This window comes from Saccostrea echinata, unplaced genomic scaffold (assembly GCF_033153115.1).
Source record: "Saccostrea echinata isolate AGI-Se365-2 ecotype Australia unplaced genomic scaffold, CSIRO_AGI_Sech_v1 ptg000009l, whole genome shotgun sequence".
NCBI lineage: Eukaryota > Metazoa > Mollusca > Bivalvia > Ostreida > Ostreidae > Saccostrea > Saccostrea echinata.
Genome location: NW_026889758.1, coordinates 3,084,044 through 3,096,711, shown reverse-complemented (window position 1 = coordinate 3,096,711; position 12,668 = coordinate 3,084,044). Strand labels below are relative to the sequence as shown.

At 31.6% G+C, this 12,668-nt stretch overlaps 1 long non-coding RNA gene across 1 annotated transcript; it reads right to left on the bottom strand.

The window, feature by feature from the left end:
- Nucleotides 1-9,764: 9,764 nt before the first annotated feature.
- On the bottom strand, nucleotides 9,765-10,667 carry LOC133183173 (uncharacterized). Its single transcript, XR_009720600.1, has 3 exons — nucleotides 10,592-10,667; nucleotides 10,224-10,368; nucleotides 9,765-9,946 (listed from the first exon to the last, which is right to left on the bottom strand). It is a non-coding gene; the product is annotated as an uncharacterized LOC133183173 (long non-coding RNA).
- Nucleotides 10,668-12,668: the final 2,001 nt, after the last annotated feature.

Sequence of the window (12,668 nt, the reverse complement as noted above, 5' to 3'; positions counted from 1 at the left end):
CATCCGTTAAACACGTACGTCATTCATATGATTCACGTATGAGCTACGTATGTTTCTCAAAACATGCATGTAGCGTGTTTGTTGAATGCACTGCTCATATGATAAATGTATGTGTACCATACATGTGTCAAACCAGTGTAAACATATGTTTTGAACATTATTTTCACAGTAAACATAGGTGAAACAGATGATGTGCAATTAAAATATTCAATCCAAGCATCTGACATAATTGCTCATTAGGCAATCTCAACAAAAAACATTCAAAATTTAAGCCAGATTTAATTTTGAGTCTTTTAACATCAATTCATTTTTCTGCATTTCACTTTTCTCTGAAATTAAGGAATTCTTGTAAGGAAAAACATGTTTTTTTTAAACATTATTATTTTCCAGATATAAACCCCAAGTTGATTTCTAATAGATCTGTTTGTTTATTACTCTCAGACCATACAATGGTATATGAGGTAAATGAACATATTTACATATATACAAAATACAAAGTCAAGTGAGGAAGAGTAGTATCAAATGAAAGAGTATTACTGAAAACAGGCCAATATCTTTTAACAAACAAAGACAGTTTTATCAGTGAGTCAACATTTGTGGTGGACATAAGATTCTCAAACTTATTTATAAGTACTTACATGAAAACAATACTTCTTATCAATAAGTTTTATACGTAATGAGGAAAAGTATGGACACTCCATTACATAATGGAATTCATCACCTAAAGTATTTTTATTACATGAATTACATATTCTTAAAGATCTGTCAGTATTAGTCCATCTACCAGCTTCAATTGGAAGTTTGTGGTTACAAATTCTAAATTTTGTTAATAGAATTCATAAATCTTTTGGGAGTTTACTTAGGTACATTTCTCTTCCAAAATTGTTTTTAAAAATCCTGTAATTTAAACATTTAGATGAATTTTCTATACTTATATGCCAGTCTTGTAAAAATTGACTTAACAATGTCTCTTTCACAATAGATTTTAACCATGAAATACTAAAAAAATTTTGATTCATCCACACATAAGACAGACCACATGAATTCAAAATATCTCTTATACATTTCAACCATGGATGCATAAATAAACCTTCAGAAAAGCATTTATGGAGAAAGCAATACATTATGTATGTTACCTTACGTTCATGTGACATCAAAAGTTTAGCCCGATAAGTAGTCATTCGTACCTTTATACGTATTATTAAAGGGTATCGCCCAGTTTCCCCATATACCATACAATTTGGAGTGCTGGATTTAACATGTAAATCAAATTTCAGAAATTTTAAGTGTACCTTTTCTAAAATATCTATATTTTCGTAGCCCCATACTTCACACCCATACATCAAAATTGGGCTTATAACTCTGTCAAAGAGATCTATTTGACAATCTACTGGCAAATTAAAATACCTTATTTTTCTAAGTACTCCATACATGGCTTTTGATGCTTGTTTAGTTAAATGTGTTTTGGCACTTCTGAAGAAACCACTACGAGACATGATAACACCTAAGTATTTAAATTCGCTCACAATTTCAATTGGTGCACCTCTATACAAAAATATTTTCTTTGGTATTCTTCCTCTAGAAAAAAATACTATTTTAGTCTTGTCTGTATTTACTTGAAGCTTACAATGGTCACAATAATCAGAGAAAATATTCAAAGATCTTTGTAAATCCTCTGGATAATCAGATAATAAAACTGTCATCAGCATAAAAAAGTATAAATAGTTTAAACATAATCTACATTTCAATTTCTATTTTTTCACTAAAGCTCGTAACCCCTTCAATATTATTCTGCAATAAATATTTTTCTAAATCGTTAATATATAAAGTAAAAAGAAATGGGGATAAATATTCCCCTTGTCTTACCCCAAGGTTACACATGAACAATCCGAGATATTTTGATCAATATATGTCTTCGATTTAATACCACTGTACATATTTTTGATAAATCTTAGACATTTACCATCTATACCACTTTTAAACACTTTGGACCACAAACCAGATCGCCAAACAGTATCAAAGGCTTGTTTAAAATCAATAAATGCACAATAAAATTTTTTCTTACTAAAAGAAACAAATTTACACAAAATATGTAATATCAGTATGTTATCTATTAATTGTTCCATATCCTTTTCTAAAGCCAGCTTGGGCTCCAGTAATCAATTCTAACTCATCAACAAAAATATTCAAACGTTCACATAAAATACTGGTAAATACTTTTCCTAAACAGCTTAATAGTGTTATTGGTCTATATATAGTTTTCGGGAAGAGTTGGGTCTCCCTTGTTTTTATATATTGGCTTAACGATACCAATAAGCCATTCCTCAGGTACAAAACCAGTATCAAAAATCAAATTGAAAAGGTCAAGATATAGTGGCAAAAAACATGATATTGTTGTACTTATATATTCGTTACAGATTTGATCATACCCTGGAGCTTTATTATTTTTCAGTTTGTTAACTGCTTGCAAGATTTCTTCTGCAGAGATTTGACAATCTAAAGGGGAGTTATTATCGAGATTGACATCATTATCATCTACATCACCTTCATCATCTTTAGATTCATTAATTTTTTTCAAAAAATCGTAAATTGTTTTGATATCTACTTCAGTTTTACATCTAGCCTTCGGACTATTTAAAATTCTCCAATATTCCTTAATATCACTTTTCTGTATATTTTCTAATTTTGACGTTATAGATAAAGAATGTTCTTTAATACATTTATCCATTGTTTTCTTGTATTCTTTACTTGTAATCTTAAGATTTTCGGAGTTCTCCGGGGTCTAAAACATAGTGTTGAATACCAGTACATACGCATGAAGGTTTAAATTATGTTTCTCAAAACTAAAAAAATTGATTTTCCAACAGTATTTTAGTACATGTATTGATAACCTTTATCTTTTAACCTTGACTTTTCACAATCCTCAAATTTGAAAAAGGTGTACATGTATTTTGAGTGAATTCAGGAAATAAAGCCCCCAGCTGCATTTTTTTTAAACTGAGATTTGGATATACATATATATATGTACTCAAAAGTACGTCACAGTCACCTACTTTTTATGAATTGCAGTTATTCATATTATAGACATTGTGAAGCTTAATTCGGATCATTTGATGCATCTTGGGCTCAGATTGTATCAAGCAAAAACTAAGCCACATTGAACTACTTTCTAATTTTGATGGCTGAACATTTTGAAAGCTTTTTAACCTTTTTATTTTGAACACTATGATATGTAGGGTCACTAAACCTACCAACCAGTATTGTTGTACCAATTATCAAAAGAGCTATTATAGGCCATGGGCCTCTTGTTTATAAACCCATTTGATGGAAAATTCAATTTTCAAACGGTAGGTCCTTTTACCAAGGTAGAATCCCAATATCTCTCCAAATTTTACAGGGGTATACGTACATGATGTATGTTTATTTGGACAAATTAATATTGACAAATTTCAAGAACAAGAATGCAAATCGAGAATTTTATAAACATTTTCTGATGATGTTCGCTATGGTGGCAGAGGATAGTTTTTTTTAATGCCAAACATGTGCCGAGGGGGTACACATATACATGCGATGCATAAAAACATGTACATGGGGACAGTTTTCCAGGGGCTAATTAATTACACTTCATATGCCCATGGCTCACAAATTATGTCAACAAATTACATGTAATCTGCGTATTAGCGTGCACATGTACCAAAAATGCACCTGGGGACTCCCCAAATTTTGGCTTGTTTTTCCAAGATTTGGGCCTCATTCATACCCATACAACCCATCCCCAGGCCCGAGCGAGCAGGATAAAACACCCAGTAGTCTGTAAATCAATGCAAGCCCTAATAAAAATTCACCAATTGATATGGGGTCATTCACCTTCCCTCTGAGATACACACCTTCTTCTAAGGCCTACTGCTTTTCAGCTGAATTTCCTCTGCAACTGACCACGTGTCCTAGTTTCGCATTTACAACTCTGTATATGATAAGCGTCATAGTGACACCTACATGTTGCACATCATTTTTTTCAGCAAGCACTCTGCTACACTGCAAATGTGTCCCATAATTATTCTAATCATTTTTCTACATAAAATATCACATCAAACAGGGGATATCTCAATTTTTTAAGAAATTTGACGGGTCTTTAGTACGAAACTATCCCCTGCCACCTATAGCATCTGGTTCAATCGAGCATGCAGTCAGATTCACACAGAAATATATCGACTGTACGCTAATATACAAATAGGCCCGGAATCATGAAACATCTTAAACTTCGAGAATATATATATATATATATATATATATATATATATATATATATATATATATATATATATATATATATATATATATATATATTGCAAAAACAATATTGAAAGAAAATTATTCAAAATTGCATCACCAAAGTCCTTGTTATCTGCTAATTTTGAGTCCAAGTCATATTAAACGTCTTACAGATGATTGAAATTTTGCTTTTCAAGTTTTTTTCGATCAACCTTCTGCCAGATTAAAAAGTTTATGATGGAAAAAAAAATTAATTATGCTAATTACTCTGTTTACATAGGAACTATTTTTAATGCCTTGTTTATTGTATTAATAATAAATGTTCTCTATTGTAAACTTAACAAGAAAGAAATAAAAGCATTGTCATTGTGCTCAGACGAGCACCTCCTAACGAGCCACAAACAATAACCGTATTCTGTTAATCATTGTTTGTATTGCACTCCATGACGATTGGAAAGTTAAATTAGGAAAATACATCAGTATTGATTAGTACAAGTAATTGTCTCAAATGTTTTTTAAATTCGTAATTTAAGTAGGCAAATTGCATAATACCATTATTTTTATGAGTAAAATCTTTGGAGGCTTGTTATAAAAACTGAATACAAATTGTAGTTCAACATTGCTGAGTCTTAATCGATGTTTTTAAAGTACCCCTGACCTATCTGTGTTTCAAACATTATAGAGGGTGTCCCAAAATATATCGGTTGAAATAACGTCAGAAACACACAGACATATGTCTTTGATGTATGTCTCAATTAATATTTGAATGAATATGATTTTTAGGAACAAATATACTAGTAAAAAACTTCTTTAATCATTTGGAATTGTTATGTCACAAAATTACATCAAAATTTTGCTAAAAATTGCATTTCAATCGAAATGGATTTATCAAAAGAGCAAGTTAGCCTCACATTGAAACTGTAATTATCAAACCCAGTCTTAAGTTACTGTTACTCAAGTTAGCCTCACTTTGAAACTGTAATTATCAAATCCAGTCTTAAGTTACTGTTACTCAAGTTAGCCTCACTTTGAAACTGTAATTATCAAATCCAGTCTTAAGTTACTGTTACTCAAGTTACCCTCACTTTGAAACTGTAATTATCAAATCCAGTCTTAAGTTACTGTTACTCAAGTTACCCTCACTTTGAAACTGTAATTATCAAACCCAGTCTTAAGTTACTGTTACTAAACCCAAACCTAAATTTTTAACGTATCTAAAAAGTATACATGTATTTCCGATGGAAATCCAGAAGATGCACTGATGTCCTAAGGAATTTTGTGCAATGTCTTGCCATGACCATTTCCCTGATAGGACGTCATTTAGAGGACATCATTTAAAAAACATAGCATTTTTCTAAGTGAACTAATTTTGTTGTTTTCTTTTTAATGACCGTCAAATCATGTGAATAAAATTGGTCAGTATACGCAATGTTTATAATGCATTTGTTGTAATACAATATTCATTATGTTAGGTTTTACAGAATCATGAAATTGTATATATTCCGGGTCACCCTGTATATATTTCCCTCACGTTTAAAGCGAGCAATAGTCACTCCAATTTTCAAGTATGGCGACCATGCAGATCCAGGGAACTACAGACCTATATCCATTCTTCCAACATTATCAAAATTAGTTGAAAAACACATAACCGATCAATTACGAACTTTACCTCTAGCTTTGATCTTTTATTTAAGGACATATACACAACGAAGTTTGATATTATTGTCTTTTTCCCTGGAGTTGAAGAGTTCCAATATTTAAAGGAACTTTGTGCTACAATTTAATGTTTATATATTCTGTTGCACACTTCTTCTTACTCAAGTTTGGATAAACAAAGCATCTAGAATATATGTTTAGTAATTTTGGTATATACTAGTATTTTTTTGAATTATACAAGAATTTTCATCAATTGATATCTTTTCAACTCCCCTGGTAATGCATGCTGATTTTTTGTCTACGAACATCTGATGGCACTATAATCTTAAATTAAGAATATCTTGAAAAATTATCAGTAGGTAAGGCATGTTGCATATGTCCTTAAATCACAATCTGGATTTCGAGAATTTCATTCCTGTCAGACGGCTCTAGCAAAAACTAACAGACAATTGGTTACATGCTATGGATCAAGGAAATCTAGTAGGCATAACTTCCCTTAATTTTAGCAAAGAATTTGACTTGGTTAATCATGAAATCCTTAAAAATAAACATCATTCATATCACTTTGACCAACTGGCTATTAAATGGTTTAACTCCTACTTAACCATGTTAACCTCAGGGTCTCAGTGTGAAAAAATAGGTACATATTCCTCTGATTTTTGCCCGTCACAGCAGGAGTGCCTCAAGGATCTATCTTAGGCCTACTATTATTTTGACTGTACATAAATGATCTTCCTCTGCAGATAAATAAAACAGATATTTATATGTTTGCCGATCATGCAACCTTGCATAAATATCATGAAAATGTACAGCGTATTGAAAATGTCCTCAATTTTGAAAATTGGTGTTCCAGAAATCAAATGGTGTTGAATATCGATAAAACAAAATGTATGCTTTTGGGAACTCAACATAGAAAATGTAAGATAAATTCTTCTGAACTAAATTCATATCATTATATTAGACAAAGTGATTAAAATGTTGAAACTGAAAAAAAAACTTTTAAGAGTACATATTGATCATTCATTGCGCTATAATTGCCATATTGATTAAGTTTGTAAAACTTTGACGTATAAATTATTTACCTTACGCAAAATTAAAAACAAATTCCCACCACATACAAGAAAACTATTTACGCTGCCTTCTTTAAATTATTGTTTAACTATTTGGAGCAATGCACCAGATACTGGCATAGACAGAGATTTGAAATCGCAAAAAGGGCAACCAGGGTTATATTAGACATTGCCCATGATACCCTATCACTGCCATTATTTGAAAAAAAAAACCTTGATGGCATGCCATATATGAATTGATTAATTTTCATAAAAATAGGTATGGCACCTGAATATCTGAGAGTCTAATTTGAATTCATTTCTTCTGATAACTATATTTAAGGTTCTGAAACCAATTATGACCTTCGTCTACCAAAGTATAGAACAAATCGGTTAAGAAATTCTTTCCATTATCCCGGCGTTCATTTATGGAACAAATTATCTTTACATTTATGATTTTCACCAACTGTACAATCATTTCGTTAAAATGTAGTAAATTTTATTATAACTTGCCGAAATACTTTATGTATGTCGGAAACATACACTGCTTGAAAAAATAGCTTTACAAAACTTTACTTGCAAAGTAAATCTCATTAAAGGTGCTCCAAAAAGCAAGGTCATCTTTGTATTAACTTTACAAAAAGTAAAGGTGAAAAGGTAACCTTTACTTAAAAGAAAAGGTAATTAAATTTAACCTTTCACCTTTAATGCTGCATTAAAGTTGATATATATATATATATATATATATATATATATATATATATATATATATATATATATATATATATATATATATATATATATAAATATATGAAACTTTTTAAATCCTTATTTAAATACTGGCCTTTGTTTAATACACTTGTACTTAAGATTTCAACAAATGGTTTTTGACTTTTAAAATAAATAGGTATCTGATGTGTCTTTTGTGTTACCCTCACCTCATTTTTGTTAAACTTGATCTTACTAAAAATACACAAATTTTCAAGCGTTATATCAATTTCCAGTTGTATTTAGTATTAGAGATTATCATCTACAAAATATAAAAAATTTATACTATTTTTGTATACTGTAGATGGACAATCAAAAATGTAAAAATGGTATCAGATATCAGAATATAGATATAATAAACTTTAAAATTCCCTATGACTTAACCTTCAACTTATCTGATTTGCTGATATCTGATAGATGGAGAACTCTTTTTTATTTGCTTTTTGTGTAGATGTATTGAAACCTTTTCTGTTATAATTTCTGCTTCATAAATATCTACCAAAAACAGTTACAAACATTACAAGATTACATCTTTTACTTGAACAGGCAATAAAATGACAAAGAATAAAATTAAAAAAGGTTAAAATACAATACAATATTATTTATCCTTTATGGTGCATGTACATGTGTTAAAACTTTGCAGTTTAAATGGAACTAAAAATGCCATACTCAGTTATTACTCAAGATCACTGACGAGAAACTACACAACATAAATCAGGCAAAGTACTAGTATTTCCAACTTAAACTATTAAAGGCTATCTAATGAGTATTTATGTACAGGTTAATAATGTTGACATCTTGTAAGCATAATGGTGCAATTTACATATTCACAAAATTGCTTAAACACCTATTAGAATATAGGTTCAGATGTGGTTTTGCAAGATGCATAAGTAAATGCATGTGTCCAGCTTCACGCAGTGAGCCTGTTTGAGCTTGACTTTATACTTTGGACTAAATGTTACATGTGTTGCGACTGTGGTAGGAGATTATGTTTACATAGGTGTACATCTTCACACGCCTTGGAAAATATGTAACTGGTTGTGGTAGATGCTTGTGTGTTTGCATATGTGTCCAGCTTCACACATTTTCATGTATGTGCTCGACTTCACACGCCTTGGAAAATATGTAACTGGTGTTGTGGTAGATGCTTGTGTGTTTGCATATGTGTCCAGCTTCACACATTTTCATGTATGTGCTCGACTTCACACGCCTTGGAAAATATGTAATTGGTTGTGATAGATGCTTGTGTGTTTGCATATGTGTCCAGCTTAACACATTTTCATGTATGTGCTCAACTTCAAACGCCCTGGAAAATATGTAACTGTGGTTGTGGTAAATGCTTGTGTGTTTGCATATGTGTCCAGCTTCACACATTTTCATGTATGTGCTCGACTTCACACGCCTTGGAAAATATGTAACTGGTGTTGTGGTAGATGCTTGTGTGTTTGCATATGTGTCCAGCTTCACACATTTTCATGTATGTGCTCGACTTCACACGCCTTGGAAAATATGTAACTGGTGTTGTGGTAGATGCTTGTGTGTTTGCATATGTGTCCAGCTTCACACATTTTCATGTATGTGCTCGACTTCACACGCCTTGGAAAATATGTAACTGGTGTTGTGGTAGATGCTTGTGTGTTTGCATATGTGTCCAGCTTCACACATTTTCATGTATGTGCTCGACTTCACACGCCTTGGAAAATATGTAATTGGTTGTGATAGATGCTTGTGTGTTTGCACGTGTCCAGCTTAACACATTTTCATGTATGTGCTCGACTTCAAACGCCCTGGAAAATATGTAACTGTGGTTGTGGTAAATGCTGGAGTGTTTGCATATGTGTCATGCTCCGCACAGAGAGAAAAGTTTTGTGTGCTCTTTTCTAGAAGATAATGATTATTTAAATATGCTCCGAATACATCCTCTAAAGAAATGGATAATCATAATGAGTTACATACTAAGTTCCTCAGTGCACAATATACACAATTTTACTGAAAATTAAACTTGTGCAAAAACTCTCTTGCGGAATAACTTTCATTATTATAAATGCTTGAATGTTCATCAATATATTTTCAGATATTTTCTAGTCAATGTATATATTCTTGATCATGATGGCATCCATATTTGATTCCCCTCTCTGTCATCTTTTCTGGGTCACTAATTAATTCAACAGTAGGCTGGGTACTCAGATCTCTCAGGAGTGCTAATAATAAACATAATCTTTGAAATTATAGAGAATAACATCCATTTCTTTTCCAGGTTTGCATTAATTAGTTATCTTTTGAAATTAAAGCACTTCTGCAATAACCTTGAAAACTTGCCAAGATACATTAAATGTTTGTAGCATGCTTTAACTACTTTAATTTTATTTTTGGAAGTTTAGAATAATAGAAAAACAAGTTCAAAAATAAAATGTAAAAGATCTTAATAATGAAGATTCATTTACACAATGTTATAACACATTGAAGTCAATTCCTCACCTGACTCTCACAATTTATCTTCATAATGGAGTTGATTCTATGATGATCACTTTCAATCATTTAAAAGAACTTCTTCACTTAAACTATCTGAAGGTCATCCATCTACCCAACTGTCACTCACCTAAAGTGTACCGAGACTTCTGACCTGTATAATATCAAAATTCAAGATTAAAATTTAAAAAAATCTCTTCACCACACTGGTCTCTTTAAAAAATGTGAGAAAATAATTTAAATACTTTTCTGAAGATGAAATAATGTAGTGAGTATCTAACATTGTTTAAAAATATTTTGATCCCTGTACAGTGATAATATATGAAAAAGTCAAGTCCCTTGTATTTGAAAAAAAATTCCATTCTTAAGGACATTACCCAACATGGAAATAATGCACATTTGTCTCTGGCACAACCAAACCACAAGAGACCTTTCCATACTTAGCACCATATGCATTAGCTCTCACCCTTTGTTTCTACAAAAGATAAATTATGAAAAGGTAATTTTTTGACAGCTAAGTTTTATTTTCCAGTCAGTGATGAACAGAATATTTGATTTCCTTAATAATGAGGGACAGATTATTCATGTTTATCTTAAATGAACAAAGTTTGAACCCCCCCCCCCCCATCGCGACTACAAAAAGGAAAATAAAAAACTGACTCAGAAACTCTTATTTCAGTGAAGTAAAGGGAATAATGGCATCAGACGAGGGAAGATTATTAATCATTTTTTTCAGTTGAGATGAGATTATATCCTTTAAACATTTTTGTGGTTAATATATTTTTAACCCCCCTTCCCCCCCCCCCTTTCCCCCCGCATCAAACAAAAAATAGTCGCCCATTTATTTAGCTTTCCTAAATTTATAACAAAATTTTTATTATGATTTTTTCCATTTTAATTTATTGTATCCTGACACTGATGCCACCACTATATAGTAGATGCAATTCAACAACTTGAGAGGTGACCCCTCTTCTTCTCTCCCTCCCCTAGATGTTTCGTCTAAATGTTAAACGACTGTTGTTCAATATCTTGAAAGACAGAAAACAGTTATACACAAAAAATAAGCACATATTCATTACCTTGCAAGCAGTGTCACACGCAAACATCTCGCAATCTCTTTGTTTATTCTTGGCGGAATTTTGTTGCCTCTTAGACTGGTTCCCATACATTGCAAATGCCCTGAATAAGTCCTACGCTTATTAGTTTCGTTTAGAAGAGGTAATATCAGTAATACGTCCCGTTCATTTGACAACCTTTACTTTAAAATAATGAAATATATTTTATCATATATACGGATGTTTTCCACCTCAGTATTGTGTAATCCTCTTCATCCAAGTCTTCTCGAATACAAAACGAACGATGTACTTTTAACAGTAACCCAAATATGGCACTGTGTATTCGAATGAATAGCCAATCATTTCAAATCAAGTTGAGCGGGTCTCATCGGTATTTTCTGGTATTTTTGACGAAAATATGCAACCAGTGATCAGTTGAATTGATACCTTTTCATCTACCAGAAGATTTAAGGTGTTTATTGCTTGGAAAACTGTTCGAGCTCCCGGGCTGGCATGCACTGCAGGTTTGTTTACGTTTTCCATCTGTTTTCAGCATACATTGTGAAACATTGAAACTGATGAAAGTCAGGAAAAACTACGCTAAATATGTGTTTTTAGATAAGTAACTTGATAAACTGGGGATAATGTTCCATTTTTTTTCTGTAAATGATCATGGATTAAACATGTTAAACAAGACCTAGGAAAACAATTCTAGGTCACAATTTCAGAATGTTTAGCTGTTTACATTAGTGCTAGGAAAAAAAATGTAGAAGCCAGGGTAGGGGCAATGTTCTTAATAGAAGACAAGTTAGGTTATATTTTAAAGATATTATTTTGTATTCTAAACCATGTCCATTTTCAAAAACAGGTACAGTGAAATCAATTATGCAGGTTCTTGAAGAAAGTCATGGATGACAACAATGTATGATTTACCAGACCAAGGGATCCCAATGTTTTTTTGATGGTACTTGTACGTATTAGTTTTTTTAAAAAATCAATAAATAATATCATAAAAATGTTACTTAAACAATTATTTAAATTATCAATTGCTTGACTTTTTCGGGAGTCAGTATAATTATATATTTCTGTTTTCAAAAAATGTGTTATTACTTTTTCCAGGCTCCAGCTACTCAGCTTACTGTGAGAGAGCTAACACCTTATTGACAAATTTTCATGAAGAAGAAACACTTGAGAAGAGTTCAAGAGTATAATTTTATAGATGGCAAGTGTTGCTTAGACCTAAAGTATTCTTTAATTGTGAAGAAAACAAACATAAGGGTGTTCGGCAATTCATAACTATTAACTGTGATTGCATTGTGTATTTTTAAAATCATTCTTTGGTATGCTTCAAACTCAAAAGTATTTATGAAAACATTGACTATATTTATCCAGATGTATG